Genomic DNA, 10,072 nt, shown 5'->3' on the forward strand with positions numbered 1-10,072 from the left:
TTGGCACTTCAAGGTCTTACTGCTTGTTTATAGAGAGCGATAAGAAGAAAAGCACACAAATGTTCCGTTGAAGTATATTTTTAACCAGAGAAAGGTGAAGATGAAATGTTATTGTGAATCTATGCTTAATCCTAAGATAGAGCAGCAGTGTTTGTTAGCTGGAGATAATGGCACAATCTCAACAGCAGAAAGAAATTTTAAGTCTGCAAAAGATATTCTCAGAAATACAGAAATTATCAGATACACGTGAGAGGATAGAGAAGAAGTTGGAAGACTTAGTGCATCTAACAGCAAAATATGATGAAGTTGAAGATGTTTATCAAATGGAAAAAGTGGCAGTTAAAATCCTAAAAATCAAAGAACAAAATAAATATAAAGAAATTAAAATTGCTGATATTTATGGTGATTGATTTGTCTCTGAAAAGGGAAAGAGTGGAATACTGAAAGAGGAATTAAATGGAGGGGAAATCTACCCCAGATGGCAAGATACAGAAGAAGAGGAAACAAAATAATTTATGGATTTAAAGAGAGAAATTTTATTAGCAATATCATTGATAACACTACCGACAATCAAAGATAAACTGATTAAGGAAACAGAAGAAGGGCATCGAAATTACATGAGAGATTTTATAAGCAAAGAGTTGCTAAGAGGAGTCCATACAAACTTGATTAAGGAGATGATTAGAGGACTGACACCACAAATGGCAGAAGATATGAGACTATTTTGCTACTGGAAAGATACAGGTTGATAGATGGAAGAGTATAATTTAAAAATAGTTAAATGTAGTGAAATTTAGTGACAATAGATATAGTTAAATAAATAATTGATAATGATAATAATGTATACAATGTGTAGTATCATGATAAGCAATAATTGGATATGAATATTGAATAGTACCCATGAAAGGAAGATTAGAAATCCTTTTGGATTATATATAAAGGTTAGTAAAAAAGAATTAAGTTAGATTCAGTTAAGTCTTGATTATTAGGGGGGGAAATGATATGATGCAGGATATAGTCAAATAAAGGAGGGATAATGATAACAACGTATATATAGGTATGGGTACAACATAAGGAAATGGGATATAAATTGTAAACAGTGATTTGGAAAGAAGGATTAGAAAACTTTGTTATTAAATATTATGGATGTTTAGCTAGAATAGGATATAAGGATTCAGTGTTATTGGAGGATTTTAGAAATAGTAAATGAAATGCCAGTATGTGGTTATGTATTAAATCTTGGTATATTTTATGATGAAGGATGTTTAAACAATTATAGTCAAATGAAAATGGAGGTAAGATGATGGTAACATGTATAAATATCTGAGTTAAAATACTTGGGTTAATATGAATTATGTTTGTTGACTGTGGAAAAGATGCATGTAAGCCTTTTTGTAACCAACTGATACACTTTCTACAGTATGTAAAGAAGGATGTGTTGTTTTTGTTTTGAAATTTAAAAAAAACTTTTTAAAAAAACTGTTTTTGTGTCTAGTTATTTTGGCATGCAATCAGTAGTGGGATTCAGCAAGTTCGCACCATTTGGGAGAATCGGTTGTTAACTTTCTGAGCAGTTTGGTAAACTGGTTGGAAGAAATCATTAGTGCAGAGAACCGGTTGTTAAATTATTTGAATCCCACCACTGCATGCAATGACCAATAGCATCGTCTTGAGGGAAGAAGTTGAAACAATTTTTGTACAGGTTGTGAGGGGTCTGTAGACATTTTCACAACCCTCTTTCTGGCTTGTGCAATATACAGAACTGTAAGGGAAGGCAGACTAATTGCAATTGATTTTTCTGCAATCCTAACAAATCTTTGAAGTCTGTACCTGTCCTGTTTGGTTGCTTTGCCAAACCAGATGGTTATAGATGTACAGATGACAGACTCAATAATTCCTCTGTTAGAACTGTATCAGCAGCTCTTTGGGCAGTTTGAGCTTTCTGAGTTGGCACAGGAAGAACTTTTTTAAAAAAAAATTTTTTAAACAAAAGTTTTATTGGTTTTTTTTCAAGTATTTTGGGGAAAAGGATACATAAATGTGGGAGAAAATTTTTTGACAGCTACATCATACGGAAGGTGGTACTTCCCCGGAATCTTACATCTCTCTCATGTTTTATATATATCAAAATATCATTGTTACATTTATATTAGCAGTTATTTTACTCAATTCTTTAGCATCTTCAACCATATTTTATATCACTTCTACATTTCATTATATTAGCAATTGCAATATGTTTTTAATTCATTTCTGTGACCTAAGTTTCATTACTGTCTCCTCTCCCCTGTCTGTTGGCTGAGCCAAGGCTCCTCCCCCCTTCGTGTCTTGTGCGCCATCTCTTGTTTCACCTAGGAGGTCCTTATGTTTTTCCATGAAGGCTTCTGCCTCCACCACTGTGTTAATTCTCACTCTGGCCCCCTCCCAAAAAATCAACAGGCCTTCTAAATATTATTTTTTATTATACAAATTTCTTTGTTACATATTTAAAAATTCCATATCCACTATGGCAGTGTACTGACTGGATATACTCTCTAATACAAATAATACATCTTATATATACAATAGCCATAACTATTATTCTCAAAATCTATTCACCATATTTTCACATATCCTTATTAAACATTTTCTGTTATTTAATTAAACACTCTGTTCAGTTTTATCTATAATTAGTTAATAATGTCACTCATTATAAACATCATATAACCATCACATTTGTAACCATTATAGTCCAAATCTATTAATCATAATGTTTACATTATCCTCATTATTCAATGTTCATTATTTAATTATACATTTACTTCATTTTGATTTATATATTCTTCTTAATTCTAAATTTCTAACTTCTGCTTCTATTTTCTAACCATTGGTAAAATAATTCCCAAGTTTAAAAGTATCCTGTTTCCTCCATATCCTTAATTTGCAATGTTCATCTATCTATTTCAGCACATTCTAGTATTATCTTTATTACATTTTCTTCTGTGGGGATATTTTCATTTTTTCAGTTTTATGCATAGACAATTCTCCCTGCTGTTACTACATGTAAAATTAAATATGTATTTATTTTATTATATTTGTCTTGTGGGATACCCAGCAAGAACACCTCTGGTTTTAGATCTATTTGTTGTTTAATCATTTCCTCTAGCCACATTTTTATTTTTAATTAATATTTTTTTTTGCCTTAGCATAAGTCCACCACATATGATAGTAAGAACCCGGTATCTGTTTAGATTTCCAATATCTGGGAGATAGGTTTTGCAACATCTTTTCTCTTCTTGCTGATGGCAGATGCCACCTATAAAACATTTTGTAGATATTTTCTTTGTAGGCTGTTGACATGGTCAAGTTATAGTTTTTTCCCCAGAATTTTTGCCATTTATCTAATTCTAAAGTATATCCAAAAAATTTGGACCATACTACCATAGTTGCTTTTACTTGTTCTTCTTCCATTTTAAAATTCAATAGGTAGCTATATATATTTTTATTAGTTTATCATCCATCCCTAAAAATATCTGATCTAATTCTGGAGGTTCTTTATAAAATCTGTTCATTTCTGAATTTTTCTTGTATTTTGATTGTATTTGCGTAAGTGCCCACCAAGCCAAATCAATTCCTTGATTTTTCTGTTCTTGTTTATATTTTAACTCCACTTGTTCATTTAGGATATCTTTATATCTTGTGATTTTTTTTCCAATTCAAAAACATTTGGATGTATTAGTGCTTCCATCGTGGAAAGCCAGACTGGTATTTTCATGTAATGTTTCTCTTTGATTCTTTTCCATACTAAAAGCAGAGCATTTCTAATATAATGTTTTTGAAAATATCCATGTATTTTATTTTTCCCATAACACATAAATGCATGCCCAAATTGTAAATCATGTCCTCAATATTATTTTGTCACCTGTTGTTTGTCACCTTCTTGCCACTTTCTCCCAGCAATAGACCAATTGACATTTTTCTTGTTTTTAACATGTTGGAATATATTTTTTTGGTTATTTTTTACTTTTATTGCAAGCCTTTCTTTATTGTGAGTCTTAGCTTTTCTCACTTCATATTTACAGGCTCATGTTTGCTGATATTCTGCCTTATTCTGCCCCCCTTTCTAGTTTTTATACTTATCCTTTTTGTCCTTCAATTTGTCAGAGAATTATTTATGCAGCCATGCTGGTTTCTTTTGAGAGCTGTTATTTTTCTTCTTCATTTGTATTATGCTACACTGGGCTTTTATAATCTCCTTTTTCAAAATTTCTCAAGCTTCCTGAGTTGTTTTTCCCTTGAAGATTCTCATCCATGCAATCCTTCCCAGGTCTCTTAAAGTTCAAGACTCTAATTTGACTTTGTTCTTTTGCTTGTGCTTTTATAATGATGAATTCCAATATTGCATGATTACTTGTCCCCAAGGTTCCTGTAGCTTCAACACCTTCTATCACTTCATCTCTGTTAGTGAGAATTAAGTCCAATATGGCTGATCCCCTTGTTCCCTTCGCTACCTTTTTGGGAAACAAAGTTGTCTGCTTGGTTTGTTAGAAACCTATTGGATCTTCCACTTGGTGCAGTTTGTCTCCCAGTTGATGTCAGGGTTGTTGAAATCCCCCATTACTATTGTACCTTAGTTAGCTGACTAGCAAAAAGTTCGTCTACTTACTCTGTTTGGTTGGTTGGCGTATAGTATAGACTAGTTTTATCGAGTTGTTTGAAATAGAAATAATAACTTAGGCAAAATGTTCATTTTTATTGTACCTATTCTTCCAACCATTGACAGCTGTAAGTTTTTCCATTTTTCTAAGTTTATCTTTTGTCAGGGTTCTAAGTAACATCCTCAACAAAAGAAGACTCCGAGGCTTGGGTTTCCTCAAAGATCCATTTTTTTAGAGATGTTATATTGGCACATCTGGGAAACCCAAATCTGAAAGTTTTTCCCACCCAAGTGAAAGTTCAAGTCCCTGCCCAGCATCCACATGTGCATCACATGGTCAACCATCTCTACTGGAGATGCCTCCAAGTCACATCACTGCAGGTGCAGGCCAAGATGTCCTTGACTCTCTGACAAATGAATGTTATTTAGGCATACTTCATATAATCCCCCCTCCCATTTTCCCACAGAAGAAAATGTGCAGGCCTGAAGGCCCAATGCAAAAGATGATCTGGCATCTTTATTTGTTGTATTAATTTAAAATAATTTCTTTTTTAATGGTTGCACATCTTGCCGTTAACCAAATTCCTAAATATTTTACTTTTTAGTTATCTGAATGCCCATCTTTTCCATCAATTCATTTTTCTGTTTATTTGTAAGATCCTTTAGCAGCATCTTAGTCTTTTCTTTGTTTATTTTTAATCCTGCTACTTCACCAAAATCTTCTATTTTTAAAGTTAATTTAGATCCCATTTCTAGTGGTTCTTCTAGTATAAATATTAGATCATGCACAGACGCCTGTAATCTGTAATTTTCTTTTTTTTATTTCCATACCTTTTATTTCTAGGTCTTGTCTAATCTTTCTAATCAAGACTTCCAAAGTTAGTTTAATAATAGGGGAGGGGAGAAAGAGGACATTCTTGCCTTGCACCTTTACTTATGTTGAAATTCTCTGACATATCCCCATTTACTATCACTTTCACCATTTGTTTAGAATATTTTGCCTTAATCATATTTATAATTTTTTCACCGAAGTCCATACATTTCAGTTATAGTATCATGAATTGCCAATTTAGGTTATCAAAGGCTTTTTGTGCATCTAAAAAGATCAATGCTAGCTGTTTTTCTGAGTGTACTTCATAATATTCCAATGTGTTCAAGATGATGCTCATATTATTTTTAATTTGTATTTTGGGTAAGAAACCATTCTGGTCTGGGTGTATAAATTCATTCAGGAACGATTTTAGTCTCTCTGCTACTATTGAGGCACATATTTTGTAGACATTTAATAATAATATTGGTCTATTGTTTTTTATCTGCTGTAAAACTGAATCTCCTTTTGGTATTAAGATAATATTTGCATCTGCCCACATTTTGGGAGGATTGGCTCTTAACAACACATCATTATAGATCTCCAACATTGACAAGCCTAAGACATCTTGTAAATGTTTATAAAGTTCTGCCGGAAGCCCATCTGGTTCAGATGTTTTATTGTTTTTTTGCCTTTTAATTGCTTCTGTTAATTCCATCATTGTTATTCTTTCGTTTAGCATCACTTTCACTCTTTCTGGTTTTTAGGTTATGTGGTCTTTTATAAGTATTATTTTATTATATCTTTTGACACTTTTTATGAACTGTAAAGTTTCCCATAGAATTCCTGGATTATTATTTGTTTCCTTCATTTTGATGGTTAAAGATCCCCTTCTCATCTATCAGTTTCTTCTCTTTCTCTTTTTTCAGCTTGTATGCTACCTGGCTTATTTGCATTTTCAAAAAAATGTATTGCCATTTTAATTTTCTGTGCCATTTCTTCTTCATCTATTAAGTTTAATTTATGTTTTATTAATGCCATTTTCTCTTTTACATTGCTTTTTTGCAGATCTTTCCACAATTCTATCTCCAGATTTTTGAGTTATTCTTATAGTGTTTTTAGCTGTTGTTTCTTTTTCTTGTTTCTTCTTGATATATATGTTATGGCTAATCCTCACATATATATGCATTAACCATGTCCCAAACATTTTGCAGTGATGTTTCTTCTTTTCTATTTTCTTTAAAAACAATATTTTAAAAAACAGTTTTGTTGTGCTCTTTTGGTGAAGTTTTTGATGTTAGGTGTCCATTTCAACTCCTCAGATATTATAAAACCCAGAAAAGTAAAGATCTCTACTGTTTTGTCTAGTTTTGTAAGAGGTGGTTGAATAAGAAGGCTTCTCCTAAAATCTACCATAATTTTTACAGTTTTGAGTGTGTTTAGTTCAAGATTGTTCCAGCTTCAATACGTGGTCAGTTGTTCAATTACTCCTCTTTATGCAGATTCCTCATTCTCAAATAAGACTGATGACTGTTGTATCATTTGTAAGTACTTTAACAGAGGGATCCTTTGAGATGCAGTCTTTGGAACAGACAGAAAAGAGTAAGGAAGAGAGCACCCAGTCTTGGGAGGCACCAGTGCCAATTGTATAGCATCTGATGTAATTTTTCAGGGGAACTGGTAGTTTAAAAATGCTTTAAAAAGTTTTTAAAAAAGTTTCCATGATCATGCAGCAAAGCTGATTGTTGTTGATTGTCAGAAGGTTTTTGTTTTTTAACTTTTTAAAGCATTTTTCACTACTGGTTTGGGCGAAATGGCCCAAACCAGTAGCATTTCACCTCTATCTTTTAGCCCTACTTCTGTATATGTTACTTCTCAAATGTTCCCTACAGATGTGTTTAAAATGTTCTTTTTTGCATTAAGGTGTAGCCAAAAGCAGGAAATACTACAGCCATGGCAAACAGGACTGTGATAGAGTCCTATTTAATTTGTTCATTACATTTACCAGTGAACAATAGACAAAACCAGGACTATTTGCACAGCAGGGATTTACTTCTAAATTAAGTGGAAGACTTTTAATTCATTCATTACATTTCCCAGTGAAGAATAGACAAAACTAGGGCTATTTGCACAGCTTGAAAATAAATTTTATAAACTATCTCTAAATTTACTATTCATATTTATACCATTAAACTGTCTTCAAGTTTAGTCTGGTGAGAATCTAAGTGGCAATATTGGAAAGTCCTGGACTTAAATAATATGATAGAACATCCTTTGGCAACAACCCTGATTCTTCTTTTTCTGTGTGGGTGGTGTGTGCGTGAGTGAGTGAGAGAGATTTGTACTATATGTAGAGGTTGGATAATCATCAACATTTACTTTCTTCTGTCTTTATGGATGTCCCTATGCTGTGACCAGTATGACATCATTGTTTCCAAAATAATCAACAGATGCTAAATCAAAAGAAGGCAGATGACGAAGATGGAATAAAACTGAAAATGTGCATGTATACATACATTCTAATTCTAATAGGTAGCAAAATAAACATTACACAGTATCATGATATATTACACTAGTGTAGATTAGGGAGGGACTTGCTTCTGAAACTGAAAAAGGGCTGAATCATATTTATTGGAAACTTCTCACACATTGGCAACCTAACAGGACTTGTGAAATCACATGAATAAGAGGACATATTTTGACATATAAACTGTACGAATATCATCACTCAGATGAAACTGAGGTAGTTATTGTTTATTGTTGTTTACTATTTATTATATGAGGTAGTTATAGTTATTAAGTTTGGATTCATTTTCCTGAAAGAAAAAGAAGTTCTCTTGACAATGGTGAGCTGATTCCCATTTTTTTAGTGCTCATGTGAGAATTCCATATGTAAAATTGGAACTGGAAGTGAAAGTGCATATTTATATATTTTCCTGATTTTCTTGGAAGAAAAGTGTAACCCAAATGTAATACTGAATAAAACTAAAATCCCAAGCTTCAGAAAATTGATATGGTTGTTCCCACATGGCCAGTGTTTATGTAGGAAGATAACATAAGGCTGTATAGATATATTTCCAGATTTAGCAATTAAATCTTTATTATTGATGCTTCAAATATTCTGAAAACCATGTTGGAATTTGCAAATTAGGAAGCATGTATTGTTCCAGCTCATATATGTATATATGTATGTATATATCTATGTACAGTATGTATGTATGCATGCATGCATGCAGGTATATAATAAGAAATCCTTTTCAGATTGCTAGATATATCTTTTAGTTTCTCCGTTAATAGAGGAGGAGGAGGAGGAGGAGGAGGAGGAGGAGGAGGAGGAGGAGGAGGAGGAGGAGGAGGAGTTGATTAAGTAAATTTACCACATCAAATATATAAAAATAATAAAATAGAAATATATAAAATAGAAATAGATACAAAGAAAACATTATAACATCTCAGTTCCAGAGTTAACCTCAATCTGTTATTTTTTAATTTTAATTTAATTTTATTTTGTCAAGAATGTATTAAGCAACATACCGTATTTTCGGAGTATAAGACATACCGGAGTATAAGACACATCAAGGCTTTGAAGAGGCAATTTTTTTTTAAAGTAGGTAGGTAGATAGGGAGAGAGAGGGAGAGAGAGAAATACAGTAGGTAGGTAGGGTGAAAGAGAGAGTAGTTAGGTAGGAAGGGAGATAAAGGGAGAGAGAGAGAAAGAGAGAGATGCCCAATGGAACCAACTCACCCATAGCCTATTACTCAAGGACCTTGTCCACTGCCGAGCGGAACTACAGCCAGCTGGACCGTGAGGCTTTGGCTGCAGTGACCGGTGTAAAAAGGTTCCATGAGTACCTCTACGACAGTGATTTTGAACTAATCATGGACCACAAAGTGCTACTGGGCTTGCTGGCTGGGGACTGACCTACTCCTGTGTCTTTGTCACCATGAATGACCAGATGGACTATTTTGCTCATGGCCTACACCTATCGCCTCGTCCATCAACCAGGGTTAACCTTAGTGCATGCCAACGCTTTGACTCTCTGCCCGCTGCCAGAACTACTTGCAGACCCTACCCCTGAGATGCCAGTCCTCATTATTGACTGCTTAGAGACTGGTCCTTTCTCATCTAGTGACGTTGCCCGCCACTCTGCAAGAGACTCCACGATCAAATAAGTTTTGAACTGGGTGTGAAGGGGGTGGCCCAAGGGGCCTGCTGGGTCTGATTTCAAAATGCATTATTGTAAAAGAGATTAATTGTCTGTTATTAATGGCTGCTTGCTGTGGGGGGACCGGGTCGTTGTTCCACCCAAACTGCATGTTGCAGTATTAGAGGCTTTACACGTAGGGCATCCTGGAATTGTCAGGATGAAATCTTTGGCTAGGAGCTACATGTGATGGCCTAACATGGACAGGGAGATTGAAAAATGGGTGGCTACCTGCACACCGTACCAGGAGTCCAGACCAGCTCCCCCAGAGGCACCCCTTAAGGAGTGGGAACGACCTCAAGCATCATGGTCTAGGGTGCACATAGATTTCGCTGGCCCAGTTCATGGCCAGACATTCTTAGTAGTTGTGGACGCCTACTCGAAATAGCTAGAGGTTGTCCTCATGACCTCTACCATGGCCGAAGC

The sequence above is a fragment of the Natrix helvetica genome, assembly GCF_964273705.1.
Source record: "Natrix helvetica genome assembly, chromosome: Z".
Taxonomy (NCBI): domain Eukaryota; kingdom Metazoa; phylum Chordata; class Lepidosauria; order Squamata; family Natricidae; genus Natrix; species Natrix helvetica.